The following is a 19520-nucleotide window of genomic DNA, read 5'->3' as shown; positions in this document are numbered from 1 at the left end:
ACATCTTCAGCTTTAATGTAATCAAAATGACAGCAACACCTATGATTGAAACTTGGTAATTTGAGCTTATTAGCTAGCTACCTGCGGTGCCGTGTGACGTAAGGTCAAGGGTTGGAACAATTGTTAGGGATTAATAATGTATTTGTTGAAGCCCATAAAAAGGCTTTTCAGCGCTAAAAAAATGCCTTAATGAATCATTTAATAAACTTTTTCTATTCAGTTCCTGGGCTGATAAAACCTGCTACCAGGTCTCGTTAGAGCCAAACCTACTGTGGAACCAAATTTGGATCCTGTTTTTCGGTGGTCTGGCTGCATCTAAGTAAAATGAGAATCCTAAATGGAAAAAAAAAAAAGTTTCTTTTTTTTTCTTTTCTTGTATTTTCTTTTCAGTGGTAAGCTTTCTCCTATAAAAGGGCCTTACTTATTGTATCATAAGCATAGCGAAGTTGACAAAGAGAATTGACTCTTGTAATGTTGTGCATGTGAGTTTGCAATCCAATTTGTTTGAACAGCCATATCAATTCAAAGGCAGCAGATGTAAATTAGGAAAATGTCAGAGTTGTCGATTTAGGACATTTGGGAATGTAAAGCAAAAAGGCAGATGATGGAGAAAAAAATTCCTCCTATATCAAAAAGTGACCTGCAAAAACAAACAAACTCCTTCACCTCTTCTGTCTCCTTAGCTGGAGTTAAGTAAAGGTAACGATATGACAGCAAAGAACAAAGGCAGAACAACAAGATGAAAAGCTCACCTGAGATTGAGCAGAGCACAGAGGGAATGCACAGTAGTCAGCCCAATTTTAACTGCCTGCTGAGGAAATGTAAAAGATTTTATTGGTGTTTAAAAGAAGATGGGTTGAATGAGGGCCCATTGTGTGCAGCCCTGCGGAGGAGGGTGGGGGTGGAGGATTGTGCAGGGTGCGGGGAGCTTTGAAACACAGGGGTTGAGGATCAGCCTCTTCAGCTGAAAAAAAGAAAACATGAAGGCTAAAGCTGTTTTATTCCATCATTAAAAAAGACCGCTGTTTACACTAACACCTTCTATGTAAAGTCACCAAGCAATAAGTGATGGTATTAACTGTGTTCTTAAATCATACTGTTCCCCACTTCAAAGCAGGGGAAAGTTTGTCCTCAGGAAATTAATTGTATAGTCATAAATGTAAGGCATTTATGTTTCTGAGTTATAAGCTGTCTGTGGTTTATGAGTTTGCCTGTAAAAAACAAAGTGGTTTCAGGTTGGGTTTGAAAAGTGCCGTACTCGTGCATCCTCTGGTCTGTTGTTTGTGCAGAATGACTTCACTGAAACACAGATTAAAACTAAGCAGCTTCTTGACGTAGAGGGGATGTTTGCAAAGGTAAAAACTGCATTGATATAAGTTTTAACATTGCTTCCTTTCTGCAGAGTAGGTGTGTGTGAATGTCAGTTTGAGGGAAAATTGCATAAAGGAGTGGACATCGAAGGTTTCTCAATGTATTCTATGAGAAGTATGCAAACTCATATTTTAAAATAGCCTCGTGTCTGTTTTGACATGTCTGGGCGGTGATAGTAGAGTAAATGGCATGTATTTAGAGCTGACCTCAGGTTATGAATATGTGCAATGGCAGGAAATGACAATCCATCCCCTGCGGTCATTTCAGGTGTGTCATTATGGCGGTTTGAGGTCCGTAAGTGTTATGAAACATGAAGCATGGCTGTCTTATAAGCTCAGTGCTCCACCTGTTGAATTTGAACCCTGGTTGGCCTTGATTCAGACGGAGACCTGCATGTTTGGTGAAGCAACTTGTTGAAACAGCTCTGGAGATTGTGTTTACAGGTTGCACCACATGTTGTTCACAGCTGATCTAGTTTCTGGTGTGTTTTGATATACTTTATATGATGGTTTGTAACATTTATTTGCTCAGTGTTTAAATACACCTGTTTCTTAACTTTTAATGATTTGACTACTTTGAGTGTGAGCTGCATCATCCCCAGGATTAGAGACAGTCCTGTAGGGTATAAAACATAAGCAAGACTTATTTTGCTCTAAATATTACTTTTTTATGTAAAAAGTGAAAGAGATCCACATTTTTGTATTTTAGAAAGTGTTTCTCAAAAATCATGATACAGGTCTGATAGATGCTGATGGTCTGAAGATTTATATGAATTTTGTGCATTAGTGGGGATTGTACAAAACATCTCTAGCATTATTTTCTTAACTGAGCAGACTGTGCCTGACACTGAGCTGATGGCAGCTGATAAAGTGATGGTGAAAGAACCTTTGACACAGAAATGGTCCTGGACACTGCGTAGCTGACAGGAATCTTCATTGTTCACATTCCTCTCTATATCCAGTGTCACAGCAGGGCTTCTCAGGTAACCAGCGCTCTGACATACAGTAGCTTGAGATGTTAAACATTTAAGTGTCTCTTTAGCTTTATTTTATTTTTTTACACCTTCATCTCTCATTCATTATTTCATAATCACTTTTATTATAATTTTATTATTCTGTTAACACTCTTAACATTGTCTTTTTATACCTACTGTCCCGTTTTCTGCTTATTACCTCCACCAAGGAGGTTATGTTTTTGGGAGAGTTTGTCTGTCTGTTTGTTTGTCTCTGAACAGCATAACTCAAAAACGTACAAACAAATCTTCATGAAATTTTCAGGAAATGTTCAAAATGTAATAAGGAAGAACAAATTAAATATTGGAGGTCATCTGGATCACCATCTGGATCCAGGACTTTTTTTAAAGGATTCTTTATCATTGTGAGATGGCGCCGTTTTCACCACGTGTATATAATTCCACCATAAATGGTCGGATTGCTCTGCAAAACAACACAAGACAAGGTCATGATCATTTCTGACAGATGTTAAAGTACGATCCAGATCCTGCCAATATTCTGGATACCAAGGCCCAGAATCTGAAATATGTCCTGGGTCGTTATAATTTTTAACACTGTCAAGTAACAAATTATCATACAAACCTGCAACTGACACCAAATTGAAAGGGAGTATAACAGTGAAGTAGGACTAAAGTGTTGTGTGACAATCACAATATGCTTGGCAGAGGTCTGTGCTCTCTGAGTACTTTTCTGGTTTTATATTGCATGGTTCTTGTATTGCCTGTGTTCATATGGGTTGAAGCTTGTGTTTGTTTTTAATTTCCTGGCTGTTGTCAAAGTACTTTGTAAACTTCTGTTTTTTAAAAAGCACTAATGAAACAAAATCATTATTATTTTATTGTTATTCAACAGGCATTTAGTCAACAGTGTGATCTGGACTTTGAATTGTGATTTAGAAAAGGAAAAGCGACTTAAGTATGGAAGATATTTTTGTTGTTTACAAACTCAGAAACTGAAATAAAGAACAAATAGGCTAAACTGTGTTTTGGAATGTCACCATAAATAAATCAAGCTCTGTTTAAATTCCCCTCATCAGAGGGATGAGGGATTGATTTGATTGAACCTGCTTTCAGGTAATGCATTGCATAAACCAGAGCTCATCTCCTGAAAGAAAAGGTCATTAAAGCCCTAAAATAGAAAAGCACCTTTAATGTTGTGTAAAAAAAACATCTAGGTATTCCATATTTACTTTCCGTGTCTGACAGAATGTACTTTACACATACACAAAATTCCATATGCATAGCAAAATGCTTATCTTTGGAGGTTGCTAGGTGGAAGCACCCTCTATTTGGCTGTGTGGTTGTCTGTAGTCAAGCAGCAGCTTTTACTGTTTTGGAATATTTTCCTGATCACAACGATGGGTCTCCAGGCTCAGCTTTCAGCATTGTTTTCATCACGTGCCTCCAAATGAGCTGCGTGTCCTTTCCATTTCTGTCACTAGCTGTACATTTGTGTGCTTACTTGCAGAAAGCTCAAAGCAGCAGAAACACTTGCAGATCGAGCTGTATGGGCGTTACCTAAACTCAGGGGATAGCTGACGTGTGCGGACACGTCCTGTTACAGAACAGTGAGATCCCAGGTGATGTCCTCATGGACAAACACATGACTCACCCGTGTCCATGTGATTGTCCCTCTGATAATGCAAAATAATAATTAAGATAAAGGGGAAATCACTGCAGCGCTGCGAGTGTTTATGATGGGCTTCTCTATGGAAACCACCCATGTCTGAATTGCACAGAAGGGAATATAAAGGATCATAAATCACTATACATGTGATGTCAACACCGTGTATCAGTGTTGATTCACCCTGACATGCAGTGTGCACGTTAACCTGATGCAATCATATGACAACATTTTGAGTGTGAGGTTATTCAGGTTAGAGGCCGTCCAGGTGTTTTCTTTACGGCTTAAACAGAGGTAGCCTCATTACAGGTGCTGCTCAGATGCCGGCCTGGAGCTGAATGAGTACCATGATGTCACTCTGCGAAGCTTTTCTATGACCTGAATGAGCTCCAAGAACAGGAGGGAATTCAAGGGGCTGAAGCTGAGTACAGCTGCAAAGTTACTCACACTGTAACAGTTCACGGCTGGAGATAAAAAATCAGATTCCTGCGGAGATTCACAACACGCATTCAGAACATTACAACTACGAGTTGAGACTCTTGTAACAGAATCAAATCCTCTAGCTGTCAGAGCTAAGACAGGAAAAAAAGCAATTAGGGTGTCATAGTCAGACAGACAGTATGTGAAGTATGTGAAGGAGATGAATCCTCATTGATTCTGATATTGTCAATCAAAAAAACTTCACTTTGTCACTAATGCATGACAGTTGTGTAATTTTCTTTCGCAGTCAAAGCCCGTTTAAGCCAACTTACAGCTGAGATTTCCTGTGTTGCTTTTCTTCTATGACTGTGGGAGAATGTTGTGCTGCAATCGATGGTAACACTTTACTTTAGAGGTCTGCAAATTTCATCACACTTAGGTAATAATTTGGTGAAAATTAGCTCAAAACTTATGGCCAGATTCTGCTTTGCAGTGCTCCTGTACTCTCAGTGTCTATCACAATCAGGTAAGGCCAATTTACAACCCCACTCTTGGTGAATATCACATCTGAAGCCTTCAGTTGTATCATGCAAAACATTATAGGCCTAATCATAAAGGTTTATCATTTTGCATGTGATCTTAATTATGCATATCAACAAACTCCCTACTAAAGAACTTGGTGAAATGAAATAACAAAAAGCTAACTATCAACTGCTTATTGGGGAATTGAATTATTCACTAAACATTTCAAAGGTAATTATCAGAGGAAACAATGAACCTAACTTATGTATTCAAAAACTAAGCAGCTATTTATCACCTGCTTCTCTGGAAATAGCAGAAACGTCAGGGTACTTTTAAAAACATTTTGTGGTGGGTTGTGATTAAATTTCAAATAAGTTATTTGTTAATCGTCACCTTCTTACTTTGTAATTTGGAGTAAATTTCAAAGAAACTGGAAAAAACAGTAACTTACCAATTGTGACTTGCGACAATAAATTTTGACATTATTCTAAAGAAGTTATGTGCTTATTTCAAAGAAATAAGAAAAAACTTTCTAATTTCAAAACTGTCTAATTATTACCTAAGTATGATGAAAGTTTGTATGGCAATTTTTTTTTACCTTGATAATTCAAGGCTTCTGGTGATCTGAATCTTTCACCAAAACTCATGTTTCGGTTTGTGCACTTCAAAAACCTGAAATCTTATCAACTGTTTTGCCTCATTTTAAGTAAAAAATAGTTGTGTTATACTTGATATGAGCCACATTCACCTGACCAGTCCAGAAAAATGTCTTGTTTCAAGTTATGTAAGGACAAAAACGAGGTCTGAATTGCTTGTAACAATTAAACAAGAAAAATTTGCTTGAAAATTTGCTTAAAACTAAAATGTCTTAATACAAGTAACTTTTTTCTTATTTCATTGGCAGATTTTTTTTAACGTGTTACAAGTGATTCTGATTTTTTTTTTTGTCTTCAAATAAATTAAATCTACTGAAAATAAGAAAAACACTTCATTTTTTCCCCCAATGTGGACGTACTTCCATACAAAGAAATAGCTTTGCATATCCTAATCTGCGTTAAACAAACTTACTTCACTTTTTTTTTTTTATTCTTTACTTTAAATGTTGTCCAGCATATAATCAAAGGCTGCTGTGACTCAGGAACCAGGAACCAGAACACTTCTGATACCAAAATCTGTCTCCATGCTTCGAGATTCTGCAGAGTCTGTCACATGAGATTCAACCAAATCTGTCAAAAGTAGCAAAACAAACATTTATTCAGCAGAATATCTGAAACACTATCCATACGAAGTTGTTACCAATGTTAGCATATAATATTGTTTTTAAAGAACATAAGATAGATACAGTTATTTCTCCTGACTTCAACAATCTTGCGATGACAAGCTGCTCCTCCATTCCGATTGTTAACCTCCTCTTGAATTTCCTCCCAGCATGCTCCTCATTAATCCCCCGGAGAAAAATCTAACCAGATTCCATTTAGATCACCCACATGTCTGTAAACAATTAAGCCATCAAAAAAGGACCATTCATGGAGGAAGCCAGCCCATTATTCTGAATTACAGTTTGAGAGATTGTATTTCCCTGTCTTGTTACACTGAGAGCTGTGCGCTCGGCAGGACTCATATCCCATGTGTCCTTGATTATCACGCCTCTTTTGGTTAATCAAGCCCCCATTTTTCTTTGACTCCTTACTCCTTCGATGGCTGTTATTCAATCAGGCTATTGTCCAAAAATCTGAATGAAAGCACTCTTCAACAGAACATTTTAGACTGAGAGATTATATTGAATATTTTAGAGGCTAGTGCATCTTGTGTTAAGTCTTTGCAAATCTAAATCATTGAATTAAACAGAGCTGTGATTAACTGCTTACTGGGAAAGGTTTTTTTTTTCTGTGCAGTTTATGACCAGAGATGTGTAGCTTACCAGAAAGCAGCAGGATATCCCAACAGCATCAGGAAGGACATCCGCGAAACTAATCAACCCAAAACCGCAGAGCCCCTTAAGTGGCCAGATTCACATATCCTTACGCTTGGGATCACCCCAGCCAGATCCTGTATCTAATAGGGGCAAAGACCAATAATCAGGCTTTAAGTCGTCTTTATTGACCATGAATTAATTTCCAGGACCCCCCACACATAACTTGACCGAGATGAACGTTTAATGGCTTAATGATGGAGCAATTAATCCGCCTAAGAGCTTTTTTTCTCCAGCTCTTAATGTAACCCACATTGGGCCAGGGTTTTATTTTTTAATTTCTGTTTTTCTAACACGCTAAGTCTGGAATACCAGTTTGTTTTGTCATGCAACCACCACTTTTATTCCTTTTTAAAAAAAATTTAAATGAGACTTATCTTTAAACTAATGGTCTTCCATCTTGAAGTTTCATACATGCTTCAACCTCCCTGAAGATATATTTCACTGACTCTGGACTCATAGTTGCTAGTTGTATCAAAACTAACTGATCCAGTGAAATGACTTTAAGCACCATCATGTGGTTGATTCCTGGCTCTGAGTAAATTCCTCTATGACTGTTTGGGGAATTTCCATAAAATTTGGTAAAGCCACTCATTATCCCCAGAGGACAAATGCTTTACAGTTTAGTAATCCCCTGACCTCTCTGCATCACACCCACAGGTCAAACTCTTAATCATGCCTCAACATTTATAGCTGGATTGACAGATTTTTTTAACTGGAAAAGCGCTGCAAAGATTTAAGCAGCCGATTCCTTTAGATGAAATTTGGTACAATATAAAAAATGAAATCTTAGCAAGTGATTATTGTCGGTAACACTTTATTATGCATTATTGGTAGATATTTAGTTTCATATCAACAGTTTATCAGTTTATATTAAACAGGACTCATCAATCTGTCAGCTGAAACGCTTACCATAAATAGGACAAAGTCAAGCTGCCTCTGTATTCCTTCATGGGATCTTTTTCAGAAAACAATTGTACACACTGCAAAAAAACTAAAATCTTATCAAGTGTTTTTGTCTTATTTTGAATAAAAAATGATTTTTTAGGCTTGATTCGTGCCCCATTCATCTGACCAGTCCAGAAAAAAAATCTAATTTTAAGTTACTTAAGACAAAAATGAGGTCTGAATTGCTTGTAACAAGTCAACAAAATCTACCAATGGAACAAGAAAACATTGCTAAAAAACTTGCTTGAAACTAGAATTATGTTTTAAAACAAGTAACTTTTTTCTTGTTCCATTGGCAGGTATTTTTTACTTATTAAAAGCAATTCACACCTCATTTTTGTCTTTGATTAACTTGAAATAAAACATTTTTCTGGACAGGTCAGGTGAATGTGGCTCATATTAAGTCTAAAAAGTCATTTTGTTCTGAAAATAAGACAAAAACACTTGATAAGATTCAGTTTTTTGCAGTGCAGTTGTTTTGGGGAAAAAAATAAGTATAACTACTGAAATGTTGCCGTAATTTGTGTGCCTACTGAGTATGTTTTATAATTCAAAGAAATGAGCTTTCCTTCTCTGATATGCAGTCCTGCAAAACTTGTCTGTGTTTGACTCTGTTGATAGTTTGTAGAGTTTGAACTGTTAACTGTTTTTCACTTTAATTGGATAGTCCTAACCCAGGTCTACAAATACTTTGTCGAGAATGCCAAGTGATAGTTTGTTGATCATTGTCTGTACACATGTTGACAATCAAAAACATTGGAGATTTGTTGACATCGTTGACTTTCAACTGACAGATCGATTTAGAGTAGCAGAGTATCAGCTTACAAGAAGATGACAATCCACAGATAGTCGTAAGTCAAATAATAGCCTGTTTAAAAAAAAAATAAGAGAGTTGGGAGACTATATTTTAAAGTTGTAAAACCTTAAAATGCACCTTATTGTCTACTAATGAAAAGTTGAATGCATGTTACCGGTCTGTTGAAAAATTATGTGTAATATCTTCTGATAGTTGTCTAGTCTCAACAGATGGACTATCAAAATAAAGTGTTACTTTTTTGTCTTATTTCAAGTAAAAATTGTCTTGTTACACTTGATATGAGCCACATTCAACTGGTCAGTCCAGAAAAAATGTCTTAATTTAATTTTTAATTTTAATTTTTATCTTTATTTATTTATTTATTTATCTTTTTTTTTTTTTTTTTTTTTTTTTTTTTTTTTTTTTTTTTTTTTACAAAAATTAGGTCTGATTGCTTGTAACAAGTTAAAATAAAAAGTTGTTGCAAGCAATTCAGACCTCATTTATGTCTGTGAACAACTTGAAATAAGACATTTTTCAAGACTGGCCAGGTGAATGTGGCTCATATTGAGTATAAAAACACACTTTCTACTGAAAATAAGACAAAATGATTTAATAAGATCTCATTTTTTTTTGCAGTGTACAACCATTCATCATCCTAACAAGATGATTACTCCCCACACTCAGAATACCCTGAAGTCTCCCTTGGTACCACCTGCAGGTAATTTTTCCTCTTATCTCATCAAATCTTAACCCTTTTTTGACTGATTGCACATTTTGATGAAGACATTCTGACATTTAAATCATTTTACCTGCTTTACATCACCATGTTGTCATCTTGGTGTGCTTTTTTGGATGCAGATGTTAGTGTTTGCAAGGTGTCCGCAGGGTAAATCAATAGTGGGAAAACTTAGGCCCTTAAAAAGTATTAAAAAGACGTAATTATGGCTTTATGAGATATTAAATTTTATTGGTGTTCAAGCTTTGACTTTAAAATGCAAGATTTCAGACAAAGAACCATGCAAGTCCATTTAGATCACTTCAGAGCCGTCTGCTTTCATGTCATCAATGAAGTGCCGTTGGTGGGCACAAGACGCTGATGGAAAGAAAGTCACACAGCCTCAGGCACATTTCCTAAATTTTGATAATGATGAAATACGTTTTTTTTTTTTTTTTTTTTTTAGCAAGTTGGCCTTGAATAATTACTGTTACTTCCTGTTTGGGAGCAAGAATGAAAGTGTCAATAAACCTGCCAGTAGTTTCATTTATTCTTGTAAGCTTTATTCCTTCACAGCTTAACTCATTTCTATTTAAATTCAAACCACAACTGCTAAAGATGGGTTGCTACTAAAAGCTTAAAATTGCAATGAGGTCTTAAAACTTTTTGAAAGGTTTGACATAACACTCTGTAGCGTTAGAAAACCCTGGGACAAACAGACTGTAGGCCCTCCTTTTTATTTGTTCCTGCACAGATTTGTGTGAGTGATATTCTATATCCAAACATTATTTGTGGGAGTAAGTAATCCAGAGTTAAAGTCAGGTGATGCTAATATGTGGAAAGCACGGAAGTGGGCTAGCCGTCTCCATTTCCACTTTACTAATGTCATCCCATTGAGCCGACAACAATGTCACAATCTGTTCCTCAAAATAGACATTTCCTGGAATCAGTTCACTCAGTAACTCAGATTGAGATATGACGGAGAGGGGGATGCTGATGAGGGGGGTGAGTGGGATCAGAGACGGATTAGAGGATGCTGTAATTTACTGACTGGAAGCTGGGAAACAGCTTCCCATCATCACTGCCTCTTTAACAGGTCATCCCCTCAGGCCTTCAGACCTCAGCACCAATTGTGTTTTTCCATATTTAATTAGTATGTTCCTGCTTAATTCTTTATGCATTCACAATTATAGTCTTAGTGGTACATAAAGCACCACCTGCTCATTATGAGCTGTAATCTTGAGCATGTTTTAGCTCTCTGTCTGGCCACTCCTCACCTGACAGGGTCCAGATGGTTTTGTTAAGCAACTGATGGATGCTGTGTGACCTGAAAGAACCTGAAAAAAAGATATAAGAAAAGTTTTTCCTTTTTCAAATGACTTGGATGTGTAGGGTTTGTAAAATCAGAAGCCTTTGCCAACAGTTTTCAGCAAACACTTTTAATGGTTTGTTTTGGCATCAGAGCCGCAGGTATGGGCTTGAACTGATGTTTACACACATGAAAGTTAGTTTACTTTGGACTGGGGGTTTAAGGAGATTAGATTTTATTAAAACCTTGTAACAACCACGCTGTCTATTTGTATTCATCATGAGTATATTGCTCTCGCTCCTCTTGGTGCAGATGTGAGCAGCTGTACATCGTCTCCAGTGAAACAGTGAAAGCACCTATTGGCTCAGAGCTCTGCCGTACAATCCAGATAAACAAACAATTAAGCAAAAGGGGGCAAATCAGTGTTAAGCCCAGTAAAGACGGCTGCTGTTAGAATAACCCGCGGCTGCTAAAGAAACCAAAGCGCGCTCTTACATCCTGTGTCCCTTCCTTTTCTACTCAACACGAAGGCTGAAGTCTGAGCTTACACAGGTCTGCGCTGCGTGGCGTCTGGATTCATGTGGAGAGCCACCCAGGTCCTGGTATTGTTGTTGATCTGGCTGTGTGAGGAATGTGGTGTGGAAAGAAACGGTGCCTCAAATATGTAGATAACTGCAGCAAAAACGTACACTGATCCTGTCGTGAGTTTTCATGTCTTTGAAATCTCATTGCTGAACTCTCATACCTGACTCGACTGAGGAAAGAATAGGGATTAGGGAAAAGCTCAATAAAGCAGTGTCTTTGTTTGGTCTATTTCCCTCTATTGAAATCTTTTTTTTTTTTTCTTAAACCCCCCCAGCCTCCAGGCAGAGAAATCCACAGGGGTTTTGACCATCCCACCTGCAGAGAGAATAATATCCTAAATCCATATTAGTGCTCTTTCCCAAAAGCTTTGGTCAACAGATGGTTTACCCAAATCCCCTGGACCTCCCATCCAAACCCCCCCTGTCCCATTTGACTCTGAGCTTGGACATGTGTTTGCAGGGTCCTATTATAAAAAAAGAGATTCCATGATTCCCGCCTGAATGTTGTTTATGCATTAATTTATTGCCGAATCTTTATATTGGACAGAAAAAATCCTGAAACTAAGGATCTGTCCAGGAAAGAGGGATTTGACGTCTCCTCGATACGATCTCTCATACCTCATTTAATCCACAATCTTGACCTTTTTAAAAACAGGGCAATCTCATCTTGGAAAACTGTGACTAAGCATAATGGGCTAAAAAAAGACGTCTCTTCATCAGCTGTGTTCCTCCATCTGAATTTCCTGCAATCAACATGTTTTGATTCACACTTCACTGGTGATTTTTCTCAGCTGGTTATGAGATAAGCAGTGAGGATTGCTGTGCCAGAACCAATTAGGGTTAACCCGGCGCTGTTCAGGAAGTGTCCCCGCTGCTGGCTTTTGCAGTGTTCGGTCATTAAGCCCCAACAGGAGTGGCTGGTTAATTGTAATCCTTGTGCGCTGGAACAACAGCCACACTGTGGTGAACCCAGAGGAGCTCCCCCCCTCAGAAAACAAGTTAGTTCAAGCTGCTTGTCATGTGTCGAGGGCCCCTGCCGCACACTTTTTGTTTCGGGGTAAAAGTAGTGGCCAGTCGATGATAATCAAAGTCAGCAGCACTTTTACAGAGGATTACTAATCAGTGATGTACTTGTGGGAAGAAGTGACGTCTCAAGGGCATATTAGATTGTTTTCTTTATTATGGGGGGGCTACACCTGTTCATAAAGGTGTTACTCTTTGTGCTTTTTATTGCTTTAATATTTGAAATAAGTACAGCAGAGCACATGGGAGCTATTAGGATGGAAATGTGACAAATGAAAAACTCAATTTTCCCCATTTAAAACAGAAAATCCAACAAAATAACACAAGATTTTCCAACTTTGCTCATCTTTTTAAACATTATGTGACAAAGAGGTAGAAAAAGTTTGCGTATTGCTTCAAGAAAAAGTCAGGCATCAATGATCTTAAACCTGTATGGCGTTCTCCAAGTGAAAGCACGTCCACTTAAAGGTCCCATATTATGCAAAAATCACTTTATTAAGTCTTTTAGTGAAATTTGTGGGTCTTTGGCTTTCCTCCCAGCCCACAAAATGTAATATTTAGAGACAAAACCTGTATTTAGTAGTGCTTGTGAATGTAAAATCCTGACCTAAAACGAGCTGTTTGGATTTTGGGGTTTGCCGACATCAGCGATCCCCTTTTTTGACCAATCAGGAGCAAGTCTGACCTGATTAGTCCAGCAGAGCAGATACCCCCAAACCTCCTCCCCGCTGCTGGAGAGAAATCTCTCCAGCAGCGGGGAGGAGAATGCCAAAGTTGGAGAGCCATCACTGCTCTGTTTTGGGCTGTAAACAGCCACATAGTTCCATGCACAAGCTTCCCATCTCAGAAGAAGATGACACTAAGTGGCTAGAGTTCATTAATTGAGGAAATGTGCCAGCTACACTCAGTAAAACTGTGCATGTGCGTGCTAGTCACTTCACGGCCGACTGCTTTTCCAACTTTGGACAGTACAACAGAGGGCTAGCGAATAAACTGGTCCTAAATCCAGTGCATTATCAACCATCGGCCAACAAACCTCGGACCCTGGAAATGTGAGTATTTTAAATGCTGTGTGCTGTGGAGCAGATGTAAGAGCTTTTCCTCAGTGTCTCCCCTGTCTCTGTCTTTGTGTTAGCTTCAGGATGCTAACTTTACCTGCTGTTGTTTTAGCCTGTAATGTTACGGTAAACAAGCTTAGCTGTTTTCTAAACATTGTGCACTCAGAGCTCGTGGCGCTGCTCTCAGTGACACAGAAGAGCATGACGGTATCAGTGGTGGCTCATTTACATATGAAGGCCACGCCCACTAAATCAGAGCGTTCTGAACAGACGGGCTGTGAGAGCCTGGAAACAATGCTGCTGTGCTTGATTTATTGGCTTTTTGGACCAAAACATGTTACTACCATTTCATGAAGACATCAATGATCCATATTAAACTGCAGATAAGGAGCATAACATGGGACCTTTAAGATGTCTTGTCCATGTTTCTATTCAGGTTGGATCTTTTTTTCCTCATGGAAAGATTACAACAGTCATTCTTGCAGAACATGAGTCATTAGTTGACAGCTGCCTGCACTGGCCAATTTGTTTATGATGTCTTGGATTCTGCCTACTTTTCAAAACTCTTTATTTACCAAAAAGGGACATTTCCTGTCTGTAACACCATTTTCTTTGTGGAGAAAAAAATATATGATGGATAATTTGGCAGTTTTTAGATTTGTGCTCCTATCAGTCATTAAGAACACAAGACCCAGGTTAAAAAATAACAGAATACCTGTGTCAAACATCTCTGCTTCAAACTTTAACGTCTTCCTTAAACTGTAATCCTTGACCCTGTGTTTCCATTTCAATAATCCCATATTGCAAGTTTTCCATTTCTGTTTAACTTACAGTAAGTGAGGCAGTACAGTATTTTTTTGTTAAAACTTGCCTCAGGAATGCTGCCTTGTTTTGCAGTCCTGATCCCATTCTTCGGGGTCGTATTTGTGTGTCGGAGTCAGGAATGCCAGGAATGGCAGCGTTGCAACACAGACACGTAACATGGGACATGCCAGGCAATAAATGAGAGGCTGATTGATGCGCCAAAGTCAGGATTAAAGAGTGTTGATGGCATTTTTATTTACTTGCATAACCTGCAGGAATCTCATGCAGAACTGGACGTTGGTGGATGGCCTTCAGATGTGACCGATACGTCGCCAAAGATAAAGTCAAACAGAGGGAACCAACGAAAGCAGCGACTGACAGAATACAGATCTTACTGGTGTTTGAAGGTCGTTCTTTAAAGCCAACTAATCACAGGACAACAAGACAAGCTACAAATTTAGCAGCGTGCACTCATGGTGGATGACATCATGAAGCTGATAGGAGCTTGGTGTGTCAGTCTAAGCTTATAGCAGGATAACTCTGGGCTGGTCCCAGGCAAGCCTGAGCCAGCCCTAACTTTGAGCTTTAATGAAAAGGAAAGTAAGCTGACACTTGCTGTTTTCAGCTTCTCTGTGGTGTAAATGTAGTTTATATTGTTCCCGGGAGCTTTTGAAAAAGGCAGCATCTTATCTGATTTCTGTGTGTGTGTCAGTTTCCCATAGCATCAGAGGCATGTTGCATTATGTCCTGTAATTTGTTGTTGTATAACATGTATACATGTACACTGATATGATTGTGTAAGTGCATGTGTGGCGATTATATACTAACCATCCAGAGAGTCATATAACACTGTCGGTGTGCTTTTTATGGCCTCTCTGTGAGCATACACAATGCAGCCTCAACTGTACATTAAAGCACGTGTGAACCTGATCTGTTTGATCTCTGACAGAAGATGTTAACACAGCATGGGAGTGTGACACTCCTACTGTACCTGTCAGCCTGCAGTGTCACCTCACGGTGGCCTGCGCATCCAAAGCTAGCACGCGATCCTGTGTCAGCCGCTGTCAAGATGCTGCAGGTGCTTTCTGCAGCAGCTTTCCCACACTAAAGGGCACTGGAGGGCATGGACACCTTAGCTCTCTATTCAGCCAGCACACTGCACAGGGCGGGCAAGCAGGGCCGGGCCCCTCCCCTTTCAATAGCATAGGGCCGCTCCTCTCCAGGTAGCCCAACAAAGGGCACTGCTATCACTGCCTGGCTACACAAACCAGGGCGGGGACCATCCGAGGGCTCATAAAAGACCCTGTCACTTTGACACAGGCAATCAGAGCGCTCGCCTTTATGAAAACCATAGAGAGAAAAAAATATTAGCCATTCTCTCAATCCCTTTCTCTTTCCTGTTCTCTCTGATTCTGTCCTTTTGTGTCATGGCCCACCTGTGCCTGATGTGAGATGTGGAGCTCTGTGTTTGAGGAGTGGATGTCAGGAGCTCACAGCTGGATTGCAGCTTGACACGTTGCTGCTTCTGGGTTTTATTACATCTGCCAAGGAGGTTATGTTTTTGGGAGAGATTGTCTGTGAACAACATAACTCAAAAGTAATGAACAGAATGTTCAAAATGGTATAAGGAAGATTAAATTTTTGGAGGTGATCTGGATCCAGGATTCTTTATCATTGTAAGATAGGGCAGTTTTCACCATATGTGTATTTAACTCCACGATAAATGGTCAGATTGCTTTGCAAAACAACACAGAACAAAGTCACCATAATTTCTGACAGATGTAAAAGTACGATCTAGATCCTGGCAATATTCGGGATACTAAGATCCAGAGTATGAAATATGTACTGGGACGTCATCATTTTCAACACTGTCAGGTAACAAATTATCGTACAAACCTGCAACTAACATCAAATTGTAGCAGACAGTCTGCTGAAAGGAAGTATAACATTAAAGTAGGACTAAAGTGTTGCGTGGCAATCACAATATGCTTGGTGTAGGTCTGCGCTCTTTGAGTGCTTTTCTAGTTGCACTACAAAAACTGATATCTTATTAAGTGTTTTTGACTTATTTTAAGTAAAAATAAATCTTATTATACTCAGTATGAGCCACATCCAACTTATCAGTTTGGAAAAATGTCTTGTTTCAAGTTGTTTCAATGCAAAATGGAACAAGAAACATTTGCTTGAAAACTTGCTTGAAACAAGAATAATTTCTTAATACAAGAAACTTTTCTCTTGTTGCCATTGACAGATTTTTTCTAACTAATTAGAAGCAATCAAGACCTCATTCAAGTCTTTAAACAACTTGATACAAGACATTTTCTTGATTGGTCAGTTAAATGTTTCTCATATCAAGTTTACAAAGACAATTTCTACTGGAAATAAGACAAAATCGCTTCATAAGATCTCCGTTTTTTTGCAGTGTACATCTTTGATACTCAAAATAAGTCTGTACAGCCTCCCATCAGACTTGAGCTTCTCCTCTTGAAAGTTTTCAACCCTCCATGTTCTGAGGCATTTTCCTTGTTTCTTTGACATGTATACAGCTCATACATTGAGCGAGGAATGTGGTCAAAAGACATGCCGTAATTCACTTTATTCTTATCAAACTCCTCTGAGTGTGAGACAGTTTAGACAAAGCCCCAAAATATGAAACAGGGATTTAAAGAATGACCACATTAGATTGGTGTTGCTTTTTGAGCTCCATACATTTCATTAACTGTTCGGTGAAAGAGCTTCAGCCTGGTGTACACTCTTATGCATGAAAGAGCCGTTATTGTTCCTTAAACTCTGACATGCCTATAAAAGAGGACCAGGTGAAAGTATGTCAGGTATTGTGTATTAGTTTTGTACTCTACAATAGCTGGATAATGTGATGATGTGATCTTGCAGAGCTGCATTATGCTCAGTCTTTTGTTACCTACAAAGTACTCCCTGAATATCTACCCAGGATAAGCTTCTGCAATTTTTTTTCGATTACATGACCTAAATTGTGTCACAAGAAGGATTTTTTCTCCAATAAATATTTGCTGGTTGCTTTTGGTGCCAAGCAGGCAGACAATATGTTCATTCTCCCTCACAACCTTAATTTTTCTTGGCTCTTGAATTTATAAAGAAAATCTGTTCGCTAAACATGATTTTGTCCTCTTTCACTCTCCCAAAACCCACAAGGAATTCATAAATACACAGATTAATAATTCTAATGTGGTTTGTTCCATTGTGAACCTGTGAGGAATTTGGCTTTGGAAACATTAACATGCTTATTTCCACTGTTGCAATAAAACCAGGCAGACCAGAGTTCATAAAACCTTCACCGAGTGCCACTTGCAAGCATCCTCTGCTACTGCAATGCACACCAAAGAGAAACAAAAACCACACGCTTGTTTTGGAGTCACTTTGCAGAGCCAGTGATAGATTTATGAGGACAAGAGTCAAAGCTCCACTCTTCATGTCTGGTTGGAAGAAAAGGCTTCAGTTTAAATTTGGTATCTGTGCTTTATTTCATTGTGCAGCCCAGCCACCGCGTCTCATGTAAAACTCAAGAGGGGCCATAAAGCAGCTTCTAAAACAGCACCTCACTGTACACATTTAGCACTTTTGTCATTTTCATTAGAGGAAAAATGTTTTTCTGAAACTGCTCCCGAGGCTCTGGTGAATGCCGTGAATGTTGTCCGTGTCCCCTGCGGCTCTGTCATAAAAGTTACAAGAGTTTTCCCCTCCCTGATTGCTCTGTTAATACAAACGTTTATTCATTTTGATTCGCTGACAAACGTCTGAGAGGGCATTCCAACCCTGCGCGACGATTCTAGTTTAAACTACAGCAGGCTATCTGTCACTCTAAAGTGCCCTGTTTGCAGTATGTTAACAGCACTCAATTAAACACATTAATCTTGGATGCAGGCCGCTCCAGCCAGACTGGCTCGTACTTCGGAACAAGCCAGACTGGACACACATTGTGTCACTTTGGGTCAAACTAGGCCCCATCAATAAATAAGGCTGCTGTCAAAATAGTGTAGAGTTACAAACTTGCACCATTACTGCAGCACAAGAGCTGTCATTTGTTAGGTCTTGATTTTTTCATCAAATGGCGTTTTCCCAAAAAAATCTGTCTGGGGAAAAAGGGGTTGTCTTATATCCAGGGTTGTCTTATATGCTTTAATGCAATGAAACAGACACAATAACATTTTTTTTCTATGGAGGACAAATGGGGACCATGACCAGTAATGGATAAAAAGGGCATGGGTATGAAAGCATGTAGAATAATAGTATGAAAATATTGTGTAGATTTTTTTATTTTTGAAGAGTCACGTTTTTTTTCTCTCTAATCGTTTTATTAGTTGTTTGTTTGTTTTTTAAACCAGCTTAAGGTTAGGGTCCCATCATTAGCTTTAAATAATAATGGACGACATCTTGCTTGGCTCGAAATCAGGCAGCCACAAAAACTGCTCCCCCTGGTGGCTGGCTGCAATATAGGGCAAAAATCTGTCTCTCCAGTCATTCCAGATGGGCTGTGGCCAAAATTAATAAACCTCGTGGAAATGTTTCTCACGTTTGATTGGTGTGGGAATTTGACGGTATTGTTTGGCTGCCTTGTAATTAAGTCCTCTTTTTTTTCAGAAAAGTTTTGTTTTCATTAGCTATACAAGGTTAAAAATAAAGTTGTACGTTGTGTTTGACGATAATTGACAGCTGACGTTCTTGTGTATTTTTTGGGGGGTTAGTAAAATATGTTGGGAGTAAGACACAAGAAAAGATTAGACTCTTGAAAGTAAAAAACAATAATTATTTTTGTCACCTGGCTCCACTCAGATTCTCCCAGAATCCCCTCACAGTCTCTACTGCTGCGCCTGTGACAGGGGTATTTTGGCTTCAAAACCGTACCATGGTAAATGTTGAAGCCACGCTGTCCACTCTATATACAGTGTATGGGTCCAACCCACCCACTACCACCCATCATAGCCTTCCTTAACAAACAACCATGATAAATGAATCAAATCAACCGCAAGTAATCAAAATTTTGGTCAAAGAAACAAATTTACCTAAGTAACCTAAAAAAACAAAAAAACTTTATTTTGGTTTAAGAGCTTGTCTGTAGCTTGTAGTTGTAAATAATCATGTAAAGACCATTATACTCTTTAAGCTAACTCAGAGATATGTTATTACTTGTAGAGAAGCTGTATCAGAATGATATTAGATCTTTTGTTTTTTTTTTCATTATGTTTACGTTAAACCCATACGGTTGCTTCATGTCCTCTGTCAGACACGGATCATAGCATAATGGCAATCTGAGCTATCTAAGATGCAATTACAAACTAATTACAGATTACCCCCTCCCAGGCTTCTCCTCCTCCTCCTTCCA

The 19520-nt window shown here is 38.7% G+C and overlaps 1 long non-coding RNA gene across 1 annotated transcript in view; it reads left to right on the top strand.

Moving 5' to 3' along the window:
• LOC141808457 (uncharacterized) overlaps window positions 1-19520 on the top strand; it is a 113960-nt gene that overhangs the window by 35120 nt on the left and 59320 nt on the right. The window contains exon 2 of the long non-coding RNA XR_012599902.1: window positions 9305-9386. This is a non-coding gene — a long non-coding RNA (uncharacterized LOC141808457). The remainder of the gene's footprint in view (window positions 1-9304; window positions 9387-19520) is intronic.

This window comes from Halichoeres trimaculatus, unplaced genomic scaffold (assembly GCF_033239565.1).
Source record: "Halichoeres trimaculatus isolate MK-OKI-2021-1 unplaced genomic scaffold, fHalTri1.1 fHalTri1_scaffold_19, whole genome shotgun sequence".
Lineage (NCBI taxonomy): Eukaryota > Metazoa > Chordata > Actinopteri > Labriformes > Labridae > Halichoeres > Halichoeres trimaculatus.
Note: the sequence above shows the minus strand (reverse complement) of the source record. Positions and strands in the feature narration are given on the sequence as shown.